Here is a 12,726-nt window from a genome sequence, read left to right as displayed (position 1 = left end):
TTCATGCACTCCCACTAATGGCTTTGGAATCCATGTACACATGATATAATCAGCGAGGCAGAGCTATCCTGTAGTTTCTTGAGAAACACAACTGATTGGTGCATTTTCCCTCAAACCAGCTTCTGACAAAAAGGAAAATATAAGCCACATTCACTTTGCGGTTCAGCTGAGGTGTGTACATGTGAGGCAACCATTTGTGCATGCATGGATGACAGCTTTATGGTGGTGCTGCAGGAGTGGGGAGGGGAAACAAATCAGGTAATGTGCACCTTGTGAAGACATCTGTGCCCTCTCTGCACAACAACGCGCAAGTGTGACTTGAAATCCAGCAAGGGGAAACGACTTCACTGCATTTTAAGCCACTAATACGTACACAGCCCCAGGGTTAAGACTAAATCCTAATTTAAGCAGCACTGGTTACAGTTTGGGGGAAAGCGATTGCTTTATTTGAAACATACCCTTTCATATAATATATATGGATAGAATTAATATAATATTGTTAAGCAGACTTTTACTATATTAATTTTTAACTGCAGATGCAGACAGGCGCCTCTGAGGGATTGTAGGAAAGTCGCCTATTTTCTTTTTGCCTTTTGTATTTAGTATGTGTGTGGCTGACTACTGTGATTTCTTGGGCGATTATTCCCCTCTAAAGGGCTTGCATTTTCTCCTGCTGGCTCTTGCCTGCCATGACTGCACCTGTTTTACCTGGGGCATATCTGCCAAGTGCAGACTTGCAACAATGGCAGTCCTTTATGAAAAGGTACATTCCAGAAGCATAAAACATTACCAGTGAATTCACATGGGCAGATGCTTGTGAATGCTGCTCAGCGCAAGATGAGACATGAAAGCATAACATCAACAAACTCACTTCCTTGTGCTTGCCTCTCACGTGGCAGCCAAAAACTTCCTGAGCCTACACTTTCAGTCTCTTACACTGTAATTCTATACATAGCTACTCAGAAGTAAGTCCCATTGAATTCCCCGGGACTTGCTGTCCTGGTAGGGATGGATGAGAAATACAATTCAATCCACATTTACAGCTGAATCTATGAAATTTGAACTTTTCAAAACAATTTAAGAACCAAAACACAGCCTTCCATTTAAATTTGCGCTTAACCCAATTTTATGATGGAGTTCACTGCAGCCAAATTAAAGTCAGATGTGTCTATACACCTCTCCAGCGAGGCAGGTGAGAGGTCTTATTATAGTTCAAGAATGCAATTCATCCAGCAGTGTTAAGGTCCTGGGCTGCCAGCCAAGCAGCCAAAAGTATCAGGGGGTTACTTGCCTGGAGGCAGTGTGTGTATACAAGGTTCAGTCCAAACTAAGGTCAGGATTATCTCAGTTCACATAGTCAGATAATCCAGGGATCAAGAAAGCCAAGGGTCCAAGGTCAAAAGAAGCAAGAAGCAGCAAGGTCTGACCAGGAACAACGAATCTTCTTTCTAGCAACTGACAGAGGCTGGAAACCCTGCTTAAGAAAGCTGGAGCCAGCTGGTTCTCATCAGGAGCAAGAAGGCTGATCAGCAGCAGGTGGAGTCACTTTGCCTTCTGCTCCTTCAGGCTGCTGCTGAACAGGTGAAGCCGACTCCTGGCCCATGACAAGCAGGGCCAGTGAGAGGTGGGCTCTAGGGAGATGTGTGCTGAGGATAGTTCTAAGGGCAGATAGAGTTGGATGGGGGTGAGATGGTGATGGAGGCAGTAGCTCTAACCAAGGCTCCAAACTTATACTTAAGTTTTATTGTTTTACTGCTTTGCTGCTAATCCTGCTAATGTTATTGCTTTTACTGGTTTTTATTGCTTTTTAACAATTTATTATTCAAATGTTTAAACACTGGTTCACGACTCAAAAGATTGCTGAGCTTTTACTATTTACTGACTGTTGGCTTGAATTGGTAATAGGAAAAAGCCCTCTACTGATTTTGTAACCAACTAAGTCTCTACATAACCAAAGATTCTTGCTGCTTCATATAGGAACAGTGTTTGCTATCCATTATGATCAGAAACAGGAAAAGGAATGCTTTGTCTCAAAGAATAAGCAGTCAGTTCAATTCCAAACAAAGCAGAGCATTGCTTTCTCTGGATGCCTTCAAGGCATTTGATAGAATTGAATGGAACTTTAAAAAAAAAATGTTTTCTCCAAATTACAATTTGGTACTAAATTCTTATATTCAATAAACCAAAATTCATTCCAAATCCCATGCAATCATAGTAGTCAACAGTTCTAATACTCCTCAAATTGACCCATTTTTTTTTATAAGATTTTATTATTTTTCCATGAAACAAAACAAAACAACATTAAACCTACATGCATGAACACCATAAAAACATAATAAACAATCAACAATACAAAAATACAACAAAACCATACAGCAAAACAAACTTATACAAACCTTACTAAATACTTATCTCTGTTTCTAAACTTGTTTTAACTTCTTGGGGGGACTTCCCCTGGTCCCTCCTCTGTCTTCAAAAACATATATACTTTTAAGGTAGCTTCATTTCTTTTGTCATTAACTTATACTCAATATTCTAATATTTTTTAAATTTATCTAAACCAAAATATTCCTTAACATATATTCTATATCTTATCATCTTCTTATACAAATAGATCTATCCAATCAAATAATATCTTCTTAAACAATTATAGCTCTACTTATGCTTCTAAAGCCGATTCTTTTATATATTCCTGCACAAACATTCAAACATTCATTTTAACATGATTAACTAAATAGTCTTTGAATTTCTTCCAATCTTGTGACACCTTCTCCTCCCTCTGGTTTCGGACTCTGGCGGTAAGGTCTGCAAGCTCCATGTACTCCATCAGTTTCATCTGCCATTCTTCAATTGTCGGTATCTCTTCGCCCTTCCAAGTTCTTGCCAATAAAATTCTAGCAGCTGTTGTGGCATACATAAAAAACACTCTATCCTGACTGGGTATCTCATCATTGGTCATGCTCAAGAGGAAAGCCTCTGGTTTCTTGCAAAAGGTAATTTTCATTACCTTCTTAAGCTCATTATAAATCTTATCCCAGAAGGCCCTTACCCCTGAACACGACCACCACATGTGATAAAAAGTACCTTTTGACGATTTACATTTCCAACACACATCCGACATTTTAGAGTTCATTCTAGCTAGCTTGACTGGTGTCAGATACCATCTATATAGCATTTTCATTACATTTTCTCTTAAACTATTGCAAGCAGTAAAATTAATATCTTTCCTCCACAATCTCTCCCAGTCATCCATCATAATATTATGACCAACATCTTTTGCCCAATCTATCATTGTTGATTTAACCAACTCATCTTTAGTATGCCACTCTAGCAACAAATTGTACATCTTGGAAAGGTTTTTTGAGTTCGATTCGATCAGTTCTGTTTGCAGTTTTGATTTCTCCACCTGAAAACCAACTTTTTTTTTTTTTTTTTTTAAGGATTCCGGGTCGGTAGCGGGCTGCAGTAATTCGTTGCCATTTTTTCTTGCTACTGTGTCAGTGACTGTTTACCAGTGGAGACTTTTTAGTTATTTTGTGGCCAGTTACAACTCAAAACAAAGACTTGGTGGTAACACTGCAAGGGAAACATAATTTCTGACTTGGATTAAAAAAGGACTAACTTCTTTTTGACTGAAAACTAGTGAGTTTTAAAAATTGTGAACTCTGTGCTTAAAAGTTAAACTGCTGGACTTGTGTGGAACTCCTGGCTCAGCAGTCTCTTTGTTCTCAGGAGGGAATTGCTGGCCACCTGGTGTTTACTCTTAAGACTGTTGGCTTTCTGCTGTGAATGTCTGAGACGGTTACCACAGCAACTGGAGTGACCTTGAGATTACAATTGCAGAGCTCACAGGACATGCATGAGAGCACTAGATCAAAAACATCTAGCTCTGCACAAAGAAAAGGCTCTATTTCCCTAACTTTACAAGAGCAAATGGAGAAATTAGCTGCAAGTGTAGCAGAAATAGCAGAAGGACTCAAATGTGTGACTGAGGGGTTGAAGCAAACGCAGGCTTCAGTTAATACAATCAGCACATCGGTTAATGCTACAGTTAACTCTGCAATAGAAAAACTCCAAGTGGACTTAAAAGCAGATATAAAAAATTCTACAGATACATTGGAGAGATCAATCGGCCAAATTGAAGAAAATGTAAGAAAGAATAGAGATGAAATAAATAAATTGGCACAGGAGGTAACAACGCTAAAAAAGGACTCTGAGGAATTTAAAGTGGTTAAGGAAAAAATTAAGAAAGTGGAACAGAAATTGGACAATATTGACTTGGACAATTTAGAGGGAATTGGCACACGACAGAGAACTGTAGAAGAATCTCTTGCTTTTCTTCAACTCCACCAGAGAGAGGGGAACATCCGTCTCAGGGGTCTTCCAGAATTGGAAGGAGAAGACCTAAAAGCCTTTATTGTGAAGCAATTTTCGTCATATTGGGAATTGGAAGAAGTAAACGTCGCAGCACGCATAGTGAAAGCCTTCAGATTTGGGCCTAGAGGGTCCAGAGGGAAGAAAAGCAGCAAAACAGTCAGTGACTGTCTGCTGGTATTGCACGATAGAAACGACAGAGATTTCTTTCTGGATCTACACTACAGAAACAACCTGGTGGTACAGTGGAGCAAAGTCATCTTTTATAAGGACATCCCCAGATTTTTTTTGGACAAAAGAATTCCATATAACGATCTGGTTGCAGAATTAAGAAGGAACAACATCTCCTTCAGTTGGGAGTTCCCAGAAGGTCTTGCATTTACATTTGAAGGAAAAAAGACAAGAATTAAATCCCTGGCTGAAAAGCAGAAATTTTTGGATAAACACCTGGAAGAACTCAAGGCAGGGTCACTTGATCCATCTCTACATAGACGCCCAGGAGTATTCCCACCGCCGGGGGTACCAGGACCAAGCGATAAAGACCCAGAAGAAGACAAGAAAGCACAAGCAACTGGAGGAGAGGACTAAAACAAAGGAATATGGCGTTGAAGTTATTGACATGGAATGTACAGGGATTGAACCAGAGACCAAAGAGACGCAGAGTATTTCATGGATTGGAAAAGAAGGATTTGGACATTATATGTTTACAGGAGACACACATAGTTCGGCGACACAGAAGATTATTACAAAACAAAAAGTTAGGCCAAGAGTTCATTTCATCTGATAAGGCCAAAAAGAGAGGTGTGGTAATATACGCAAAGGAGAAATATAATCCAAGACAGTTATTTAAAGACGAAGAAGGGAGATACATCGCAATTGAGATTAAAACACAAGGCGAAAAATTCTTGATTCTGGGACTTTATGCACCAAATGATGGAAAGTCAATTTTTTACAAAAAAATACATGACTTGCTGTTGGACTATTTGGATTACAAACTGATTTGCCTGGGAGACTTTAATGGGGCTGTTTCCACTTTAATGGATAGATCCCAAAGAACCAAATTAACAAATGATGGGAAATTGCCCAAGACTTTCTTTGAAATGGTGGACAATTTAAATTTGGAGGATGCCTGGAGGTTGAAAAACCCCACCGAGACAGAGGCAACTTACTACAGTGAATCCCAGAAGTCATGGTCGAGGATAGACTACATCTGGATATCGAATGAATTGACATCTAAAATATATAAAGCAGAAATCGGCCCAAAGACATATTCAGACCATAATCCTGTACAGGTAACCCTCAAAATGGTTTCCAAGGGATCCTTTAGATGGAGAATGGATGACGCGTTGATGAGAGATACCAAGCTGGTAGAAAGAGCTGTGAAAAAGATGAAGGAGTATTTTCAAATTAATTGGAACTCGGAAGTAGAAAAAAGAATTGCATGGGATGCAAGTAAAGCGGTAATGAGAGGATTCCTCATAAGCGAAAAAGCGAAAAAGAAAAAATTACAAAGTGCAGAAATGGAAAGGTTGTTGAAATCAATTAAAGTTAAAGAAAAGGAGCTAAGAGGCCATCCCAAATCTTCAAGAATTCAAAAGGAAATTAAATACTTGCAATCCCAGTATGCTAAAATTATGAATCAAGATTTAGAATGGAAATTGAAAATGATGAAACAAAGATCATTTGAATCAGCGAACAAATGTGGAAAACTATTAGCTTGGCAATTGAAGAAAAGACAAAAGGCCAACGTCATCGGCAATTTGGCAGTAAATGGGAAAATAGTGGAAAACCCGGAGGAAATCAGAAAGTGCTTCCAAAAATTTTACAAGCAACTGTACAAGGAGGAGAGGATAAAAGAAGAAGAGATAGACCGGTTTTTGCAACAACATGGTCTGCAGAAAGTCCCAGAGGACAGACTAACAACCCTCAACCACCCAATATCGATCCAAGAAATTGAGGAGGCAATTAAGAACATGCAATTAGGAAAGGCCCCAGGACCGGATGGACTAACTGCAAAGTTTTACAAGACTCTTAAAGATTGGCTTTCACAGCCACTGAAAGAAGTATGCAACAAAATATTGGAAGGAGATAGGGCACCAGAGACGTGGAAAGAAGCCTTTATCACGCTGATTCCAAAACCAGACACAGATAGAATGCAAATGAAAAATTACCGTCCAATTTCTCTATTGAATGTGGATTATAAAATTTTTGCAAATGTTATGGCTACAAGACTGAAAAGAGTGCTGAAGGATTATATACACAAAGAACAGGCGGGTTTCCTTCCAGGAAGACAAATAAGCAACAATACGAGAATTATTGTGGACATTTTAGAAAAACTGGAAAGAAACATAAATACCGAGGCAGCACTATTGTTTATTGATGCGGAGAAAGCTTTTGATAAAATATCTTTGATGTTTATGAAAAAGAATTTGGAAAAGATGGGAGTTGGAGAAAGATTCTTAAATGGTATTAAAGCCATTTATACTGAACAAAGAGCTAAAATAATAATAAATGGCGTGATATCGGAGGAAATTGAAGTTGAAAAAGGAACAAGACAAGGGTGCCCTATCTCCCCTTTATTATTTATTACGGTCCTGGAGGTCCTTTTAAACATGCTACGAAAAGAGAAACAGGTAAAAGGAATCAGAGTGGGAGAGAAGGAATACAAACTACGCGCCTTTGCAGATGACCTGATGCTATCCCTACAAGAACCGGAAAGCAGTGTCCCCAAAGCCTTAGAATTAATTGAACAATTTGGACGTGTAGCTGGCTTCAAACTAAACAAACAGAAAACCAAAGTTTTAAGTAAAAATATGAGTGCAGAACAGATACAAAGATTACAGGAGGGCACCGGCCTCAATTTTGTCAAATCGGTAAAATATCTAGGTATCAATCTCACAGCAAAAAACGTGAACCTGTACAAAGACAATTATGAAAAACTGTGGATAGAGATAAAGAAAGACTTGGAGATATGGACAAGATTGAAACTGTCGTTAATGGGAAGAATAGCCGCCATTAAAATGAATGTTCTACCAAGGATGCTGTTTTTATTCCAAGCCATACCAATTTTGGATAAAATGGACTGCTTCAAGATTTGGCAAAGGGATCTATCGAAGTTTATATGGCAGGGCAAAAAGCCGAGAATCAAGTTTAAGGTGTTGACAGACTCCAAAGAGAGAGGAGGCTTTGCCCTGCCGGATTTAAGACTTTATTTTGAAGCAGCTGCCTTTTGCTGGCTAAAAGATTGGTTCAAATTAGAGAATGTAGATGTGTTGGACTTGGAGGGATATGATAATATGTTCGGCTGGCATGCATACCTTTGGTATGACAAAGTTAAAATTCACAGAACTTTTAAGAGTCATATAATCAGGAAATCTTTGTATCAGGTCTGGATTAGGTATAAAGACTTACTGGAGAGAAAGACTCCTAGATGGATATCACCAGTGGAGGCTAAGGCCTATAAGAGACCAAATATGTCTGCTAGATGGTTGCGATATATGGACATATTGCAACAGGAAGGGGACTCATTTAAGCTGAAAAGCTATGATCAAGTCAAAAGTCAAGTCCCTGACTGGTTGCAATATCATCAGGTACATGAAACTTTTAAACTAGACAAATTGACCCATTTATAGGCACATGGCAGGGTTGTCTCATTGGCCCCGCTATTTGTAATAGCGAAAGGTCCTAGCCAACCAATTAAGAATGGACTCTTCAATTAAAGGTATCACAATAAGAGGCAGAGAACATAAAATCAACGTGTTTGCCAATGATACACTTCTAATGATCCAAAGGAAGCTCTTCTTCCTCTTGTCAATCATTTAAATGCATTCCATAGAGTTGCAGGTTTACAAATTAATTACTCAAAATCAACAATTCCCCATCCCCCTAATATAGACATAACAAATTCATCCTTCACCCCTGTGGAAGCAATTGGCACACAGGAATGATAAAGGTCTATATATGGAAATAGTTCTAGAACTCAAGAAATAGGAAAATGTCAAATTAAGCAGCTATAAATGGACAAATAGCAGCTATAACGATGTCTATCTTGCCTAAGTTCCTATATTTTTTCCAAGTTCTTCCAGTCATCATCCCCTCACTATTATTCATGCAATGGCAAAATACACTTAATACTTATGTGTCTAATGGCAAACGGATGCATGTTAATGCTAGTATACTATATAGACATACGTCTAAGGGAGGACTGGGAATGCCAAATCTACAACTCTACTATGTGGCATTTCAAATCAAATAATTAATTATCCTAACCAAAAAGTCAAAGCAATTGAAAAGTCCAGGGAAAAGTAACATTTCAACTGGCAACTGAGCAAATTGATACTCCCATCTCTAAATATAGAACTGCATAGCATAATTTGTAGGACCTATATAACTGCACCCTTCATCAACTTGGGTGTCCTCCAGATGTTTTGGACTACAACTCCCATCAGCCACAGCATGATGTCCTGGTGAGGACTATTGAGAGTTATAGTTAGAAACATCTGGCGGGCTCCAGATTGGCAAAAGTTGTTTTATAGAATTGACAACAGTACTGCAGGTGCACGATGCATCAATATCAGTTGTGTGTTTAGCCACCCAGTGCAACAGGGACTAACTGGTCTTGTGTTTAGAAGGCAAGCACGTGTTTCATCACCTAAAATCTGAGACTCAAATTGTTGCATTGCCCAAGGCTGCCAAGTTTCATTACTGAACGGTTTAATTGCATGACGCTTGGTTCTAATTATTGCTTTGACATTAGGAATCTGGCAGCCTTACAATAGTCTTTAAACTTGTACCTGCAGGTAGCAGATACCCTGTTTTGCTGGTGAAGGACAATCTGGGCCAAGTTCTAGAAGAGGTTGTTTAATTTACTAGCCAACAGTGTTTTCCCCTTCTGAAGTTTGCTTAACATCACAAAGCTGAGTGCTTTGTGAGGTGCTAGATTGAGATGAACTAATTATCCTTGTAAAGAGTGGATCTCCAGAGGCAACCTATTCCTAATCTTTATGATAAATCCTCAGAGCTCTGGCAATGTTCTCTATTACAGAGAAAAGAAACCCAAAAGAAGATAACTAATCTGAATTGTAAGGGTAAGCTGTCAGGAAGGAGGGGTTTGCCGGGCAAGAGAAGCAAACACCCCATCTACCATCTTTGCAGCTAATTGTCACACTTCCTGGATGAAATCTGAAATCAGGAGGCATTAATGACATGCTGGGGTAATCTCATGGTATCTGATAATTCCTAGCCATCATGAGAGTAGGGAGACCTAAATCTTCTGGGACACACAATCTCCACATCTCACAAAATTTGATAAGGCGTATTATAAAAGCCTCACCCCACATGGCACAGCTTCAGGCTGGGAGGGAAGTGTGATCCTCCCACCCTGCTTGGCTGATTGGGGACTGGGAATGGTTTTTTTTTAAGCTGTCCAAACTGGCTGAAGATGGGCATGATTTCCCCTTCCCTGGGGTAGCACCCAGGGGGTTACAAATACATTTACACTGTTTGCTATGCTCACAACTTGGGCAAGGGATGGGTACAAAGTAAAAACAGGGGCACATGGAAGGTGATGCCAGCCATGTCCATGGCATGGGGGCTGTGGTGGAACCACCCAGCAGATTGTGCGCAACTGCTGGAAATGGGAACCTCACCTTGCCTGGTTGGCAGATTAAGCATAAGACTTCACCAAGGCACAGATGGCCTTCCTTGGGTAGGAGAGGTTAGGAATTAAGGCTTTCAACCTCCCACTATGCCACACATATTGTGTTGGTGAAAACCTGCCAGTACATAAAGCTGTGACCTAGTTGTATACTCCAACAGAGGATTTTATAAGAGTGCAAAGCCCTGCCTCAGTATGAAAGAGAAAAAAAGAACAGCCGTGCAATCTCTTATTAGGTGGCACTGGTCAGAGGGATAGCTACGTCCCTCTGTAAGAGCCTGTGACCGTTAAATGAAAGCTTTAATACATGCAATTAAATATATGTAAAATAATCTGCAATGTAAAAGATTTTCCCAGTCTGTTTTGATGTCATGTGGATGACTCTTAAGATTTGACACCTGTACATGCATTTGTCCTGGAAGACAACACTTTACGCTTGACAATTTTTAAAAAATATATAATAAAGTTTATTTTTAAAAGTATGCAAAATTAACAGTGATTGTTTCACAACAGTCACTAGTGATGACAAAAACATCCTCAAATCCCCCTTGACATCCCTTTTATTGTGCATTCATAATGATTTGTGTTCATAATGCAATCAGGGCAGTTGCTGATGATCCTGCTTTAAATACTGTCTGCATCTGCAAAATTTTGGGGGAGGCAATGGATACAACCCCAAGTTTCTTCTGAGCTGTCCTGCTAGCAAACTAGATTAATGGGGACTTTGCACTTCATACATTTCCCTTCGCATTGTCAGATAAAAATCTCCAGACAGACCCATTGAAATAGCATCCGGGCTTTCATTACTTTGATCTGACATGTAGCATTTAGTACCAGCCCTGTAATAAAAAGCAACTGCATACAATAAAGTTTTCAAAGGGAGCCTCAATGCTATTGTTGCAACAATTTGAACTGTGCAATCTTCAATGTACAGCTGCATAATGATGGAGTTTTTAAAAACTGCAGGCATAAACTTGAAAAAGGGCATATGTATGAGCAAAGCAATTCCATTAAGCAAAGTTTTCAATGAAATCATGTACTGAGTGGCTGCAATCTTGTCCACTAAAGCTTATTCTCTATTTAAAAAATGGTTAATCTTTAATGCGTAATAAGACTCTTTATTGGTGGTTCCCAATCCTTTCATTCTATGAACCCACTTGAAAACTGGCGAACCACTGAATTATTTTTCTGCCTGCCATTGTCATGTACTGTGCTAGATGCTGTATGGTTTTTAACTGTATTTTTATTTAATTAACAAACAATGAATTCTTGTTCCAGAACCATGAGTTTTGCTTACACATCAGCCATATGAAGTATTGCCCAAAACTTAAGTTGCAAATACAATGGCAAGTTAAGCAGCAACAATAATAAAATGAAGGAAGAGCAGTAAGGACCTTCAAAACTAGGTAAATGCAAGGAATAACAATTCGGTGACAAGTGGATTTTGCTAAATAGTAGCTAGAAGCAGCAGCTTTCTCCATTAGCTGTGATAGGTATATGTATATATGTAGTGTAAAAAGTAAATTAATTTGGCAAAAAGTATTTCCCATAAAAGAAAAGAGAACATCTTGATATGCCACATTGGGTTTTAGACAAAGCAAAGTTTAGAGGCAGCTGGGTTTTCAGCCAATATTCCTATGCACACATACCACAATCCTATGTATATTCAGAAGTAGGCCCTATTGAATGTAATGGGGTACAGTATATTCTCAGCTAACTTTTCCCAACTTGCACTTCTTCCCCTGAACTATTTAGGCGTTGATCTTTTTTTTTTTTTTTAGCATAAGATCATTAAATGAGAGAAAAGAATACAATAGCCGAGACATAATGGTCAGCCATAACATTCAACATAACTGTCTAGTGTAATCTGTGATGCAAGAATATGAAAGAGGAAGAATTATTAACCTGACACTATCTTTTCTAACCAACACTTTCATTTCTCTCTTTCTGTTTAATGGGGCTTCTCTTTTACAAAAACTGCCTGGCAAGTACAAAGATAGGGAGAGGTAGATTACATCTTCACTTCCACACCACAAGGCACACACCCACACCAAATGGCTTAAGAGCCAAGGGTGGGACAGGAAATGACCACTGATCAAAGTGATCTATGCTACAGCATATTCATGACTGTGGCCCAGGTTGCATAGCAATTTACAAATAAGAAAATGTTCAAATAGCAAGTGTTATTCAACTAGCAAAACCACAGCCATATACTGTAAGCCCATACTGGAATGGGAACGGCTAAGGAAATTTTGCAACACCAGGTAACTGCATAAGCTTCTCCACCTTAATGCTCCAGGCTATAGTAACATGACTGTCCTTTGTCTGTCAGGGTAAATCATAACTGTTTGGCTTTCAGCTACTTCAACAATATAATGCAGAAGATCTCTGAGATGCAAACTGAGACGTATTTCCTAAATAGGGTGAGTAACAATGGCATCATCAGGATTTTACGGGAAGGTTCTAGATTTCCTGCCTGGTAATAGGTTGAACTGAACTACTGTATGCAATAATACAAATGACTTAGGGAAGCAATTAGAGAGGTTAACTTGATCACCCCCCTGCCCCAAACCCTGCTGTTGAAATGAAAGCTTAATTGATCAATAAGATGGTGCTTATATAATACAATAAACATGTTACAGACAGGTTTGGTAATGAACTCCTGCCCCATTGCAGCAGCATGATGGTGGAGAGTG

This window comes from Lacerta agilis, chromosome 5, assembly GCF_009819535.1.
Source record: "Lacerta agilis isolate rLacAgi1 chromosome 5, rLacAgi1.pri, whole genome shotgun sequence".
Lineage (NCBI taxonomy): Eukaryota > Metazoa > Chordata > Lepidosauria > Squamata > Lacertidae > Lacerta > Lacerta agilis.
The sequence above is the reverse complement of the archived record's forward strand: the minus strand, read 5'-3'. Positions refer to the sequence as shown.